This window comes from Mycteria americana, chromosome 5 (genome assembly GCF_035582795.1).
Source record: "Mycteria americana isolate JAX WOST 10 ecotype Jacksonville Zoo and Gardens chromosome 5, USCA_MyAme_1.0, whole genome shotgun sequence".
NCBI classification, from domain to species: domain Eukaryota; kingdom Metazoa; phylum Chordata; class Aves; order Ciconiiformes; family Ciconiidae; genus Mycteria; species Mycteria americana.
In genome coordinates, this window is record NC_134369.1 from 24,553,734 (window position 1) to 24,570,009 (window position 16,276).

At 40.4% G+C, this 16,276-nt stretch overlaps 1 protein-coding gene across 15 annotated transcripts in view; it reads right to left on the reverse strand.

Annotated features, from left to right (window-relative positions):
- SLC1A2 (solute carrier family 1 member 2) overlaps nucleotides 1-16,276 on the reverse strand; it is a 109,849-nt gene that overhangs the window by 52,813 nt on the left and 40,760 nt on the right. The window contains exon 1 of one of the 15 annotated variants that reach the window (XM_075502493.1): nucleotides 7,124-7,784. The exons of the other annotated variants lie outside the window; for them this stretch is intronic. The gene's annotated coding sequence lies outside the window, so the exon portion shown is untranslated. Of the gene's footprint in view, nucleotides 1-7,123; nucleotides 7,785-16,276 lie in introns of those variants that run through there. 15 annotated transcript variants of the gene reach the window in all.

Here is a 16,276-nt window from a genome sequence, read left to right on the forward strand (position 1 = left end):
GTGTTAACAATTTACACAGTACTTGAGTGACAATGCCCTTTTATTTTCAGCCACTACAGGGAAAGAACTCTGTATCTCTCAGATACTTACCCAGCTTGGCATAAACCTAGAGCAGAGACTAGAGGATAAAAATAATCTTTCATCTAGGCAAAAATGTAGGCAAAGAGCATAACAAGGCTAGTGAAAACAGATGCTGTGGACAGGGTAAATTAGCAGAGACTGTGTTTAATCTGTATAAGGTATTTCAGCTGTGTCAGTTAATCAAGCAGGTAATTCTCAGTATAAAAGTCTGCTTTGGTTAGCACTGTCTGGAGATTAATTTGGTCTTTAGTTTTGTGAGATGGTAAGCTGTTTAGAGGAGAGGTTCTTGTTAGCATAGCAAATGGCTATTTTAGAGTAGGACAACAAAATGAGGATAATACTATTTTGGGACCTGGCAAAATAGCTTTTGACGTTTATTAAGGGTTATTTAGTAGAGGCTGAGGGTTTCAGCAAAATATTTAGGGAAATAGCATTTTTTTTCCTGGAATACCGTGAATAAAGCACCAGTTTATGTTTTGTAGCAATTACTTCAATCTAGGTAGCGAGAGTTATTCTTGAGAAACCAACCTTGGCCAGATTGGTTTAAGTTTCAGTTCAGGGTCTAAGAACATCTCTTGAGCTAGATGTTTGCTGTCAAACCAAACACTGCTCTCTTCTGAAGCAATGAGTAGACAGCAGGCATAAATGTCAGTACTTGTTCAGTTGTTCCTAAGAGGACTAGCCTTCTTAAGGAAAAAAAAAAAAAGAGGGAAGATTAGAAAGTTGAACTAGCTTTCTTGACCTCAGAATAAAAAGTGAACAAGCTCTCTTCTTGCCAACCACCTAATACTCAGACAGGTGGTTCAAATGTAGTCACAGCTGAAAAGTCATGCCAACAATATGGTATCATGAAGTTTGGTGTATAGTAGTCTTGGTGAATCCTTACTGACAGAGCTCGTCCTAGCAATCAGTGGAATTGCATGGGAGTAAATGAGAGCTTAATCTGCCTTGAAGGATATTTGTTAGCAGCAAGGCTTGGATCAGGGTTGTATCTCTTCCCCTTTCCCTGGAGGGACAGTGTAACACTGATGATTCAGGATTGTGTGCTGTGTTCATGATGGAAAGGGAGTATGGATCTGCTCCACCCCACACCATCAGCTTACTCCTATCCCATATGTAGGAAAGGGTCTACTCTGGTTGCTAGAATAAAAGATGAGTGACTAGGAAAACTTATGGAACATCACCAGGATGAGAGGGATCTCACTAGCTGGATGTGAGGAGTCTGGACTGTCTGCCACAACTCTTGTGAAATTAGGGCTCAAGCATCAGCTTACCAAGAAACTTCTAGTTTGAGTTGAAACAGAGTTGTCTGCTGCTTAAATTAATTAAATCAAGACAACAGCTGCTGAGCTTCTTTTGGGAGACAGTCTGGGACTATATTGTTCCATTGTGCCATGGCATGTGCTGTAGTGTGGGGGTTTATTTTCTTAGATTAGATGTATTTTTCAAACCACAGTGGAGCTGGTAAAGCTCATCATATACTGCCACAATATGACAGGCCATGCAGGGGAAACCGCTAAAATACTTTCATTGTGCAAAGTATATAGCTTTGGCATCACTCCTGCTATGTGATGTCCAGTTGTTAAATGCTGTATTTTACACCAATAAAATATTCTGGTCAGGTCTCAGCCTCTTCACAAAAATAAAAAAAAAATGCAAAACCAAACACACAAAACTACTACAAACAAGAGTAACATAAGCTTTAGTCTGCATTAACAAGGGGTTTATTTTAAGCCTCTTCCTGCCACTAAGCCCTTCTATTGAATTTTAACTGCATTATGTAGATTTTTTCTTGTTATATGTAGGACATTAATGAATTCTGAGTGGAGATTTAGTCATTTACCATGCAACCTGATTTGGCCTGGGGATTGGTATTACAAGCAGCACCCTGAAGCATGACTTGCCTTTTTGCAGTGGGAGAAGAACTTTTCTCCCCGGGTCATTTTACAATCATGTTGTTTCCTCTGAGTTAGCATTTAGTATACATTCTGTGAGTTTAACATAATCGTATGAGTGAATTTAATCATAATCATATCGGGACAACCAGGTGATCAGGCCCAGCCATCATGAGTTTATGAAAGGCAGGTCCTGCTTGACCAACCTGATCTCCTCCTATGACAAGGTGACCCACTTAGTGGATGAGGGAAAGGCTGTGGATGTTGTTTACCTGGACTTTAGTAAAGCCTTTGACACTGTTTCCCACAGCATTCTCTGGGACAAACTGGCTGCTCACGGCTTGGACGGGCATACCCTTTGCTGGGTAAAAAACTGGCTGGATGGCTGGGCCCAAAGACTTGTGGTGAATGGAGTTAAATCCAGTTGGTGGCCGGTCACAAGTGGTGTTCCCCAGGGATCAGGACTGGGGCTAGTTCTATTTAATATCTTTATCAATGATCTGGATGAGGGGATCCCCCCCCCCCCCCCCCCGGCCCTGTACTCGGCACTGGTGAGGCCGCACCTCGAATACTGTGTTCAGTTTTGGGCCCCTCACTACAAGAAAGACATTGAGGTGCTGGAGTGTGTCCAAAGAAGAGCAGTGAAGCTGGTGAAGGGTCTAAAGAACAAGGCTTATGAGGAGCGGCTGAGGGAACTGGGGTTGGTTAGTCTGGAGAAGCAGAGGCTGAGGGGAGACCTTATTGCTCTCTACAACTACCTGAAAGGAGGTTGTAGCAAGGTGGGTGTTAGTCTCTTCTTTGAAGTAGCAAGTGATAGGACGAGAGGAAATGGCCTCAAGTTGCATCAGGGGAGGTTTAGATTGGATATTACGAAAAATTTCTTCACCAAAAGGGTTCTCAAACATTGGAACAGGCTGCCCAGGGAAGTAGTTGAGTCACCATCCCTGGAGTTATTTAAAAGATGTGTAGACATGGTGCGTAGGGACATGGTTTAGTGGTGGAGTTGGCAGTGTTAGGTTTACAGTTGGACTTGATGATCTTAAGGGTCTTTTCCAACCTTAATGATTCTAAGATGCTATTTTTCTATATTGAAATAGCTGACCAGCAGCATCCTTACTGAACCTACAGGGAAGAGTGGTCTGTGTGAACCCACTCCCGTCTCTGAATTAGTTAGCAGTTACATGCATCTCTTTTTTCTGATTTTTTAAAAATATTGTTCCACGAGGTCATTTAGGAAAACAACTCTTCATGATATACCTGAGTTTGCAATCTTTGAACTTAGGCTCCATTTGTTTGCGTTTTTAAAACCCTATTAGAATTGGCAGGAGGTTTCTGCTCACTAAATGCTTCCTTTAACAGTTTCTCCAGCTTTTGAATCTGGCTCAGGAAGCTTAATTGTCCAGTGGAGAAAGGGTAGTCTAGAGATCATTTGAAAGCAGGAGCAAAGGAAAATGAAGTATAACGTGACACCATATTCTTAAAAGCACATGGTCCTTTTTTACATATCTATCCAGGTCTTTCCACAAATACTTATCACCGTGGAGCAGAGACTTCCCCTCCCCCGCCCCCCCTCCCCCCGGGGTTTCTTTATGTCTGATTGACTAATGTATTGACTTACGTATTAACTGGGCTGCAGCAATACAACTGAACAATAAGGAAGAGAAGTAAAGGTGATGGATCTGCCGGGCAGGAAGGAATTGTTTTCTACTCACAATCACACATCCTGTGGATGTCCAGATACACGGCTTTGAATAATCTCTTTAGACAGACTGCAGTGCACGGATAAAGCCTCTTCCTGTGCAAGATTTTTCCTGTTAACTTGCAACTTAGATTTTATATAACATTTTATAGCATATTATATGGAAAAGAAAATGAGTTCCTATGGAGAGGTTGTGAACTAAAATTCACTTTTCATGGAACCACAATAAACCACATGAAGCCAACAGATCACACTGAATCACATTCATTTTGTTAGAAAGAAGATAATTGTATTTTACACAAACAGGTATGTAACTGCATACCTAGAAACGCTTTGGGAGTGTCAGGTCAGCAGGGGAGAAAGCAGTCAGGATAACACCTAGGTGTCTGAAAGGAAGAGAGATGGAAATCTCTGCAGTGAACTGCAAAAAGGAGATCTGTAAACCAACTCTCTACCGGGTGGTGGGTGTGATGGTAGGGAGCCACGGGAACCTTTACAGGTAACCTTCCACCAAGCAGCCATGAACCCACTAGCTGCGGGACCCCACAAAGCAGTGCCTTTGGGTGTCTCTTACCTAGTCATATGAAAACCTGATTTTAACACCTCAAAGAGAGTGTGTGTCAGAGTGTCTGTGTGTGGGCACATTAGCAAGAAAGTTAACTAACTTTCTAATTTAGTGGCATGACAAAGCCTGACAGAAAGAGATTAAGTTACAGTTCCTAAGAACAAAGCCAAGGTAGTTATCCAGACCTGGTCCTTGGCAAGGAAGATCCCCAGCACTTTACTAGGACAAAAGTTTAGTTTAGTGATCAGAAAAGTTTTAGTGATCAGAAATACACTCCTTGCAGAAACATCTGAAAGACCCAAAGGTGCTTCTTGCATCTGCACACGCTGACCAGTCTACAAAGCAGAAGGAGTAACCAAAGACTTACGTTATACTCCTCTCCTTGTGAGCATCTCCAGGGTGAAATAACACTGCCTTGATAGAGATTAGCTGTTGTTTGTAGGAAGACAGAATTTGTAATATAGCTCACATTTTAGCAGAGAAAGAAAAAGCTGCCATAATTCTTCCTATTTGCCAAGTCCTCTGATCCATAACAGCTGAGGATCTGGACATGAACTTTTTTTTTAACAATTCTTTAAATTTGGCACTGCCATATCTATATGAAGCTCTGGCTCTGCCTTTTTACTGTCTCTGCTTTTCTGATCGTGAATCTCACACCTAATCAACCTAAAAAAGCAAATCCTACTATGACATGGTAAAGATTCAGATTTACTCTCAATTTCAGACCTTAAAGGGATATCAGTTCTTTGTGGAAGCAGGGCTGCCAGTTTTTTTCTTGTTTGGAATAAACAAGATGTATTTCTATCTACAGGGATTGTATTCTATCCATCATTCAGAGTCTAAAGCAAGAAAGTGTGTTTTAAACCATACAGTATAATACCTACCATAAAGATGATAATTTATTTATGTAATGATGCACACGTGGAATATCTTTTTTAACTGACAAATTTCTGATAGGGCTTTATAGTGGTGTAACAGCCTGGGGACTTGCATGCTTCATTACCCCAGAATTATGTACCGAGGCTGAGATGAAGAGTAATAGAATTAAGGATGAATCATATTATTATTATGGCAAAGGATATAATAACAATGTGCTTTGTGCAAAAAAATTATCTACTTACATGCTCAGGAACTCAGAGACAAGTAAAATCATGATCTTGCATTTGCTTCTACCTGGGGTGTGCCAGGTAGCACAAAGAAAAAGGCTATGAAATGATTGGGGATTAAATGATTGGTAGTTTTCAAGGGCACGGAGCAAAGATTAACCCAGTGAGAATGTGAGAAGATCAGAAACGTAGCGGCTCCTAGACATGCTGGCCAGGGACAAAAAGGAGTAGAGGTGTGGGGGTTTTTTATATAATTCAGAGTAGTTCACAGAAAGGCAGACTGAACAAGGAGCTCTGATTGAGCTAGATAGTAAGAATTAATTTTGTCATGACAATGGGAAACAAAATGCAAGTTCTCCTATGAATTTATTTCTTGAGTGATGGCTCTTGAAACACTTTTTCCCGCAGTAAATTCTCACAGGTTTGTCACTGAAAGCAGTTACACCAGTGATTTTGGACCACAACATGCACACAGAACAAGTTTCTAGTGGCCATGTAAAGCCCCATGGCTGAATTGGTGCATCGGGGCTCTACAATTAAGTAAGTCTTAACTAAATCTGAATGCAATTATTAGCATTCATCTAGACACCGTTAGGGATAAAAAGACCCAATCTTAATTGCTTAATTTTTTTCTCACCAAATCTGTATATTAACCATTTATTAACTAAAGTATGGTATGTGTCAATGAGCAGAAAAAATACAAAAAATGAGGAAAACCCTCCTTGCCTCTCCTATAATGACTATTGTTCTTGGTATCTACTTTGAAAGTTCCCTATAGCTTTGATAGCAGAATGGAACTACCCATCAGATGCATTAGGAGTCTTATCAATGCTGTGCTATAGTGAAGTGCTATAAACTTTCAGGTGATTTCAAGAAATACAGCTCCAGAGTATCTTTCAACTGAAAACAGTGACCACAGATGGTACTGCTTTAACCTGCCAACAGAAGTCCCTCTCATACCAAAGCTTCATCTTTCTTTTTCAATAAGCTATGTATCCAACTAGTTGCTTCTCAAAGTACTAAAAAACCTTTAGTTTGTAAATGTTTTCTGAGAAGTGACTGGATAGTGCTAGGTTTGTTATACACATTCAACCAGAAAAACTAGAAAAATCAACATGGAAAAAAAAAATCAGAGCTCCTCTCCGACTTCCAGTGGCTAAAGTCTGAGATAGCTGACCCTTCACATTTTCAGTATTTTCCTCTAAACCCTGCAAATGGCACAAACAGATCCAAGTTTGACAAGACTTCAGATAACCTTAATAAAAAGCAACCAATTCACTCAAAAATGCATTCAGTTCCATGGGATGTTTGTCAATGAGCCAGCACATAACATTGAATCCAGCACTAATTCTGTTCTAAACCATTTCACAGTGCTTCCTGTGGGGGAAATCTCTCTTCCAGAAAGTATTGTGGATAGAGTCAGAAACTGTTTGCACAAAGAGCAACTACTAAGGAGACTACAAGAAAACAGTTGAACTTCTATGCAGAAAATGTTTGCTCCTACGTACACTAACAGATGTTAATTCTGCTTCAACTATAGATAATGGCGTTTCTCAGCTGTTCTCCAAAATCTGACTTACAAGGAAATTTTAAACAACTATAAAGCTAATTTACCAGTGCAATCTCTGAGTGCCAGAAACCTCTATGAAAGTGCAGAGGTCTCACAGCATAACATTATAAACAGACTATATTTGTTCACCAGTACAATGTTATCTCACAAGCTGAAAAACAAAAAAGACATTTTAAGCTTTTTCTCTCACCATATGGCATATTCTACCTTAAAATGCATCCTCTTCAAGAAACTTTTAGTCATTCTTTTCTCTTCCTTGTTTTGTTATTTTTTTTTGCAGAGTCCCTGCTTTTCTTTTTATGCCAATATGCTTTTATTATACCCAGACATTCAGATTGCTTTAATCACAACTATTGCTCTGACAAAACTGCTTTGGCCAAACTCTGCTCATGTTCCTTGAAAACAGTCTCAACAAAAATTACTTGGGTTGGGCCCTGAAAAAGCAAAAAAACTTAGTTTTGAAGACATACCAACTTCCTGTAGTATGTTAAAGAGATTACAGAAAACAAGTGCAGCATAATGGAATCACTTGTGACACATTATTTTAGCTGTACAGCGCAGCATACTCCTTGGAGCAGTATTTATGATCACACACTGCAAGCTTTGATGAGTGCATGCCATCTGCTGGAACCAAAAAGGCTTCTTTCAGAGGAAATCCTAAAAGGCAGCAATAATTTTCACTCAGTGTAAAGCATCTTCTTCATTGTCTCATGTGCCTTCGTAATTACTGTTTGGAGCCTTTTTTTCCATACTGTACCTTTAAAACAAATGAAAAACAGTTGTAAACACACTGTGACCACATTCTTGGGAAAGGAGGGAAAACTTTCCTATTCACAGGGACTAGGAATTTATTCTAGTAGCTGTATGAAATGGAATGGACATTCAGATAACCAGGTTGCTCGGGTGATCTGTTTATATTGTTCCCTCCTTATCAATATATCAGAGATGTCTGCTAGGAAACTACCCAGAAAACCAATAGGATTAAGATAAGAGCTCATAAATACAAAATAGCTTTCACAAAGAAGTGTAATTTAGGATTATGGGCCTGAAGATGGATGATTGGGTTGCTTTCTACCTTATATATTATACATGTGATGCTCTCAGGGCACACGCCACTCTGTCAAGGGAGCCTTTGTCTCCCCCAGGTCTGCTTACACTCATTTTACAGATGTTAAAGAGCTGAGAGAATTTCAGTGCTGGCAGGATCAAGATTATTTTTATTCCATAAGTCTCTATCCTAGCAAGACATTTTCTTGAACATTTTATTTTTGCTGCTTATTTAGTATTGTCCACTTGACTGTAGCATAACACTTTGGGTAGCCTCGGCTGAACTACTTCAGCTCAGCCTGGTGGTGCCTTCTTAGGGAGATGCTCCACTTCAAGACAGAGCAGCACAGTTACTATACATGTGTTGAAGACAAATCTTTATATTCAAAAGTTGTGAGGGTCAACAGCAGGATGCATTATTCTGAGCTGCAGCACTTGGTTTTCTGCATGATACAACTACTGTCACTGCATGACGACGCAATAGCTTCTGTGAAAACTAGGATGGATTTTCTAACCTTAGCCAAATTCAACCATGGAAACTTGAATTTTTCAAAGTTAGTGGAAATCTAAAAAGGTTAATTTTCCAAATTATTCTGTGCTACTCACCCTAATGGATTTTAATATGAAGACTGAAGCAGGTCAGACTAGAGGGCTCATTTATCCCAGTTTGAGATCTCTGACAGTGACCAGCTCTAGATAGCCAGGACATGACTGTAAGACAAGCATGTAGCACAGTATTTCCCGAAGTATTGTCCTGGCATTCATCAGCCTGTGGGTTGTGGATTTCAAGTGCTATCTGGACATAAACTGTAAGATTCCTTCAATGCAAAGTTAGAAAAAGGAAGTACAAGCACACATCACAAGCAATTCTTCCCATTCTTCCTTGTGAGACTTGTAATCCAGATTGCTTAAAGAGAGACCGAGCCTGAGATGGCATTGGGAACCTTTGTAGAACATGTTGTACAAGCAGAAAGCTTGCAGAGTTTTAGCTTGAATTATGCTCAGTTACATCTCAAATCATAAATTACAGCACAATCTTAACCCCAACCACAGTTACTATGTCTATGTTTTCCATGGTGAATTCCAAAGCATATTATGTAAACATCATCTCCAGCAAAATGGTGACGTATTGCAGGGTGCTTTAGTCCAAGGAATAAAAAGTCTAAGCCCAATAATGAACTCCCATGAGCTAAATCCTAAGGCTTTTATTGAGTTTTTACTGAGATTTCTACTAAAGTCACTTGAATGTTTACCTAAACTTGGAGCTATGGAAAATCTCATTCACTTTTAGAGGTACTTATTGCCAAGAAATAAAAAAAAGCCCACACCACTAAATGTCTAAGCAATGGATGTCTTCAAGTGAGTTTGAAAAGGGCTAATAAAACTGTGTGAAGCATGACACCCCTCAGTGTCAACTGCCCTGTCCCTGGGCCAATGTCAGAGTAAATACACAGAACTGGAGGCTCACTTTGCAGCACACGTCACACCCAAACACAATCATCTGGTCTTTTAATCTAATGAATAGTGATCTCCTGGGACACAGCTGTGTGTTAACTCAGCAGCTCTTACACATGTCCTTGAAGTTAAGTATATGTTTATCTGGTTGACTGAACTGGTCCCTAATCAATGAACTGCTGGAAGATACAGCGCCCTAGAATTTACGAGGCTATTTTCTGTAAAAAAATTCTTACAATAGAATTGCAAACTGAAAGCAATCACTGCCTAAATAATGATCAAGGGAAACGCAGATTTTTAACTAACAGCTGTATGCATCCTAGCTTATCTTTTTAATGCTGACTAAATATTAGGCTTCTAAGTACTTAGGAACTTTGAAGCCAATACTACTTTAAAAGACCTTAATGTTTTTTTCATTATATGTAGATAATCTAGAAAATTCTGACTTTTAGGACTATGGGAGGCTTTAGCTTACATTGCTTTTATTTATTGCATTTGTATTTTGTTGCTTGAAAACTTTAATAGCAAAGGACACCTCAAACAATAATTCATTGCCTTCTTATTGTCGTTTGTAGCCAGAAGTGAGCTGGAGTCCTAGCTGGCCATACTGCTTCTCAGTTCTGGCACTCCCACTAAGCTCTGGCTGTCAATCAGCATACCACGGGTGTCCTCAATGCAAGCCAGTAGACGTTTTGATCATTTACATTTACAGTTTATTCCTCATCAACAGAGTTTATTCTGTCAAAAACAATGAAGTGGGGAAGCAGCCATGATGGACACACCAAAAATACAATGGACTAGGTAATGCTGTGGTTGTGCCCACATTCTAGGGCAAGACAATGCTCAGGTTAGGCTGAATTTCTAAACAGGCACAGATCAACAAAATCACGTGCTGAAGTTACGACGCAGAGTTTTATAGCACCTTACAGCACTTGCATGTTGCTTTCACATTAGCGAAGAAATCGATACTAAAAATCCACAGAGCACATGACTTAGCTCTGTGTCACTGCAAACAACACAGTATGTCCTAGTTTAATTGCTTGTCTTCAGTTAAGTATTTAGTATACAGGTTTAAGTGGGAAAATTTGACACCTTCTTTTGCTCAACAAACCTAACTGAAGAAGCATTCTCTTCAAATGCTCTTTAAAACTCTGCTGCCCTTTCCATGTATCCTGCAGTAACAATGTGTCTGTTTAATCTCTGGTACTTTTCTGCCTGATTAACTACCAGGTGACACCAATCAAAGGACAAAAATTTGTACCACTGAAATACTTGAAAAGCTCTAGGAATGAAAAATCTGTGATCATGCATTTGTGTGTCTTTCCTCAGGCATCATGGAGTCACTGACTTGAACTTACCACATATTTTTGTTCAGTTTTCTTCCCCACTCTCCTTCTGCCCAGCTCAAGTCTCATACACTAATCTTGCTACTTTCTGTTTACTTAAAACCATAGTTTTTCATGGTTGTATTTATTGTAACACAATTAAACAGGCCAGTCTTGCCATTCTTGAAATACTTAAATGAGTTTCTTCTGTTGTTAATGCTTCTTTAGGCTGTTGGTGCAGCCCAAGTATCACGCCATTGCTCTGAGTGGCCAGAGGTCATTACCCAAGCAAATGTCTTCCATGACCATATGCCTTTCAGTCACTGCACCCTTCATACGGCACCAGTCACAGTGTGTTTCAAAATACACAAGTGTCCTTGAGGACATTTACAAGCACTGCTCATCCCCAAACGTGATGAGCAAGCTCCTTCAGATGATGGAAAGCAGCAGATTCATCAAAATGTTTGCTCCAGAGAAAATACCAAAGGATTAACTTCTTGAAAAGGTGCTCTCAGCATTTCCTTGACCAATTTCTCTCTCTGTCTCTTGTCCCCTTCATCTGTCCCTATTCCTCTCCTCCGCAGCAGCAGGTGGCCATTCTCCACTCCTTGTTGTCCTCCACCGCCTGCCTGCAGAGAAACTCCAGCTGCACTGTGCTGCACGCACAGGCAGGCTTCTCAGCACTCAGGTAAAAGTCACTTTCTAGGAGTGTATGAGAGCGACATTTGGGAAATTTCAAGCCAGAACCAATGTATCGCTCCTCTTACAATAATTATTACATTTATTATATTTCTTGACAGGTTCACTTGACCTTTCAAGGGGCAAAAGTACAGTTTGTTTCAATTGGCTGCAGAGAACTCTCCTTGCCAGCTGCAGTAAGGATAAAGTCCATTGGAAACAATACTATCTTCAGCTTTCCTGGCATGGTGTGAAGTTTTACTTCTAGCAGTCTTCAGAAGGGTTTTGCCTGGCAACCATGGCACCACCTACAAAGAGAAAGATCTCTTCTCCCTCTCGCTACACAATAGAAAACTGGTGGGAGATTAACAGGCATACCTTTTGCAGGTAAAAAATGATGTGTTTCTTCTAAAACAAGTATCTTATGCATTGATATACAGTGCCAGAAGGCAAACTGGGCTAAACCAAAATCCGGTTTCCTAAGGACTGCATGGAGCTCGAATTTTGGCCCAGACTAATATAAATTTGGGGACACTCAGGACTTCCTCTATTTTTTTTCAGTTCTGGGCTTTAATTGTCAGGTTACAATTAAATAATTTTATAATACAATTCACTTTATTTTAAGCTTGGATTTTTTCCCTATTCTGCCTCCTTCTTCCTGATTCTGCTTTAAACTTTCCAGCAACTGGAGCTTAAAATACCTAATGAAAAGAAGCATTTTCAACTGAGCAGGAGGACGTGATTTTTTTTAGTAACCTGAATAGCACAAGGGCTCCATTTCAGAGGAAGGAAGACTGATCTGAAATGGCCAGGTAATCTGACCTGTCCACTTTTAGTGACAGGAGCTACAAAATATGATTTATGGTGAAGGTATACTCCTCGCAGCTTTCTTGACGTACCTCCATGCTTGATTCCGCACAGTGGTTTGAGAGCTGGCACAGACTTGCAGAAGGCAGCAGAGGCTTGGGCAAAGTGGCACTGAATAGCACCTCACACTGCTGCACTTACTGGTGTCATATAAGTCCAAGTTACCCAACAGGCCTTGCCTTCACAAACCAGGCAGTGAAGAAGGATTGCAGCTAGTGAGAACGATAATTAATGACCTCTGCATTTTTGCCTCTGGCTCTTGGTTTTAGTAATTTGATCACTTTCATGGCAAAGACTAACACAAGAGATTTTTATACCCTTAACGTTTTCCATGCATTTCAATACTGCCTTGCTTGCAAATTTATTAGTAGCACAAATAATGGCTCACAGGTGTTTTGCAAGTGATTATTTATAACAGGAAGCATAGGTGTTAGAAGAGAAATAGAAACATTCTTCACCTATGCTTAAAAATAAACATGAAATGTGAACAGTAAGGGTGAACACATGTGCTATAGCCAAATAAGTGGGAAAGTATAGAACAACAGAGCAAAGTTACAAAACAGGGCCTTACCCTGTAGTATTCATGTATGAAATCCCACCTTTGAATGACAATATAGGACCTTTGCATTTTAACTGTATATTTTCATCAAATAAAATGCTTCTCAGCTTCTCCATCTTTTAGTTATTCATCTCTAGAAACATGGAGCTTGACTATCCACTACACTAGAAGAGTTTAGCGTTAATGATGGAAAAGTCGAAGACCGCAGGACAGTTGCCAACAACCCACTCCATTAAACAAGAACATCCGAGTACCTCGGGCTTCTCCTTACCACTGACATAGCCCTGGCAATTCCCCAGGCTCTCCCTGATCTCTCTTTGGGTTGCAGACTGAGAGCCACTAAGGTCTCTCCAGGGCACAAAGTGATATGTTGGGGGCACAGGCCAGCCCTGTGCCAGATGAGGATAGACCATGCTCAGTTCTGCCAGGAGGCTGCTCAAAGGTTTCCTTAAGGCGGCTTAACCTCCTCTTATTGAAGGTCTGGCCATGCTACGCCCATTCAGGTACACCAACTCATTGTGAATAAGTTGTAAGCCAAAAACTACTCAGAGAAATAGAACAAATATTCCTGAACTAGAAATACATTAAGCAAAAAAGCTTACTCTCTCCATGACTAATCCTCTCTATCTCTGTAGTCAAATATTTGCATCTTGCTCACCATGTAATACAAAAAGTTCCCTAGCTAATACATTCATTTGGATTCACTGGGACATGTTCTACTAGACATGACAATGCTCTGCAACTCAAACCTGGCCTTGAACTTATCTGAGAAAACAAAGCTTTAGCCCTGTTCCAAGAATGACCTTCCCACTCTGTCATTCTTCTTTGCTTTTGAATACTTCCAGATTTTCAGGTTCCAGAAGACAGACTTGAGAGCCACAGGAATCTCTTGGCAATGCCTGAAGGAGATGGTTTGGACCAAGCAGCTTCAGCAAACATCACCTCAGTTTCCTTCTACCTAAACCCCTGAATAATTTGTGCTCATGCATCTCCTGTTAGCTCATACATCCCAAAAGCCAGACAGAATGGAATTATGAATTTCCCTGCCCTTGCCTACTTTGGCCTTTATCCATATCAAGCAGAACTTGGAGTCTGAGTTCTGCTCAAGTTACATTGCCTCCTGCAAGCCTCTGCGTATGGTAGTAACTCTAACTGCCTCATGCCAGAGCCTGTTACACAGTTTCCTGTATTGCCTATATGAAGAAACACATTATTCTGATTGCTCTTCCTCCTCTTACACATCACTTGGGTTGAAAACAACTTGGCTTGTTATTGCACTTGCAGGAAGTGTGTTATGGATTGTCTGGGGTGATGAAATGCACACCTACACTAGCAGCCAATCCACTTATAAACTCATTAAAAGGGAAGTTGGCGTGCTTTGTTAACACAGTTTTTTTCTAGCACAGGCACATTTTTGTCAAACATGTTAAGCCCAGGTTTGTTTTTACATTCAAATAGGGTTTATCTGCATGTAGCCTAAAAGAAGGGGAGGGGTGGGAGAATTCAACAGAACATTACTACAATTTTTAAGGGTAAAACAACACATTTTATACCCATCACTCACCCATTAGACACATGTGAAATATTGTAAACACTTCACAGCCCTTAGAGCTGCTAAGACACTCATATCTGACTTGCCTGTTGCTAAAATTGTTCTCGAAGTGGACACAGTCTGCTCAGCCCATCTTCTGCTAGCTAATGATATACCATCATTACTCCTGGAAAATTTATACCTTTCAACTCTGCTTACACCTGGCAGGATACAAATTGATAAAGGACAAGCCTACATCTTAAAGGCATAGGATAATTACGCTTTACCAGGGGCAAGGATGAAATGATGTTCTTTGAGTACTCCACAACTGTTCGACTCTCTGAGAAGTTTTCTTGCACCTTTCTCAGGACCACTCCTATGGGCTGACATCAAACATTGACTTAAGCAGGTACAGCAGTAAACAGGCTTCCTAAAATTAAAAGGGTTGTTGGCTATAAAATTTTTCTTCTATTATTTTCTCAGAACTAAGAGCAAAGGGAGTATTTTACAGTACACCTTTGTACTCTGTGATTACTAAAGCCTGCATGAAGCTATTCAACAGTAGCTCGGGCTTCTTTTCTATGGGTACAGTTGAGGCCTATGCTGGATTTTCTGTCTTCGAGGAAATAATCTTTCTCTGACTTCTTTGCCCCTGCCCTCCTCTCTGCTCTCAGATCCTGTTGGCAATTCTGGCTTTTGCACAATTAAAGCACCTAAGCAGTTTAAAGAACTTCAGTGCAGGATGTGCATGCATACGTATATATGCCACTTTCTGCTTTCAGTAGAGGATGCAGTACAAGTGAAAACACATCTAATTTAGCACACAATCTGTAGAGGGAAGATTTTGCTGTACCCCAGTGTCCCCCATATTTAAGCCATCAACGGTCTGGGACGAAACCCTGACAGACCCAGCAGGATTATTCATGATCTTGCCAATTTGTATTGCCATTCATATTAGTGTGAGAAAGGTGCAAACCATTCCTGGGTTCACAGTTGTACATAGGTTTATCCTGGCAATACTATTTCGTTTCCACTGTGCATTCCCTGAAGCCTTACTGTGGACTACAGCAACCAACCTCTGTGGACTCTAAGAGCATTCCCATCACACTAGATCTGATGCATTAGAGCTTTCCTAATGTATACAAAACATCCTCAGAAGTACTTTGTACCAGGAAACTACAGAGAGGAGAGGAAACCATGCTAACCTAAGCCCCCGCAGCTATCCTTGATGCCAACAGGTTCTGCCCGGATTTTACACTAATTACCATTAAAATCTTTGCAGAAGTTTGGGCAAGAAGCAGAGCCCAGAATCTGCTTTTGATACCTGCTTTATCAAGATCTGATAAATGCCAGAAGAACCAGAATAGCATTAGAGAGACACATTATAAAAGTACAAAAGTTTTAATGGTAATTCTTAAACTTGTTTGTTGCTGGGTCTTGCACCTCTGACCTTCCTAACAAACAGAATTTTCTAATGCTGTTTCCCCCTCTCGTCCATGTCCTAGACCACTTTTGTCATGATACCAAGAGTCCAGATACCAGTATTGGGTTTGCTAACAGCCACTGCAGCAATCAGCAAGACCCAGTCTGCTTTAAGCAGGTGCTGCTGTTTTGAACAAAGTAGGCATGGACAGACCACATAGTATTTATCTTGTGAAGGCTATCTGGACTTCTTCCCTGATATGCATTTGTACAATACAGGGTCCATTAGGCACCAAAAGAGTTTAGCTAAATTCCAGTATTTTGTGGGATCAGACTGTGCCCTGAATGCAATTTTAAGTACTCTAGCCTCAGAGAATCTCCTTAGTGTTAAGTACAATTGAAATTGCTTTCGGTCATTTCCTAAATCCTTTCTTTCCTCTTTGTTATGGGTGATATGGCTATACGTAATCTCGTAA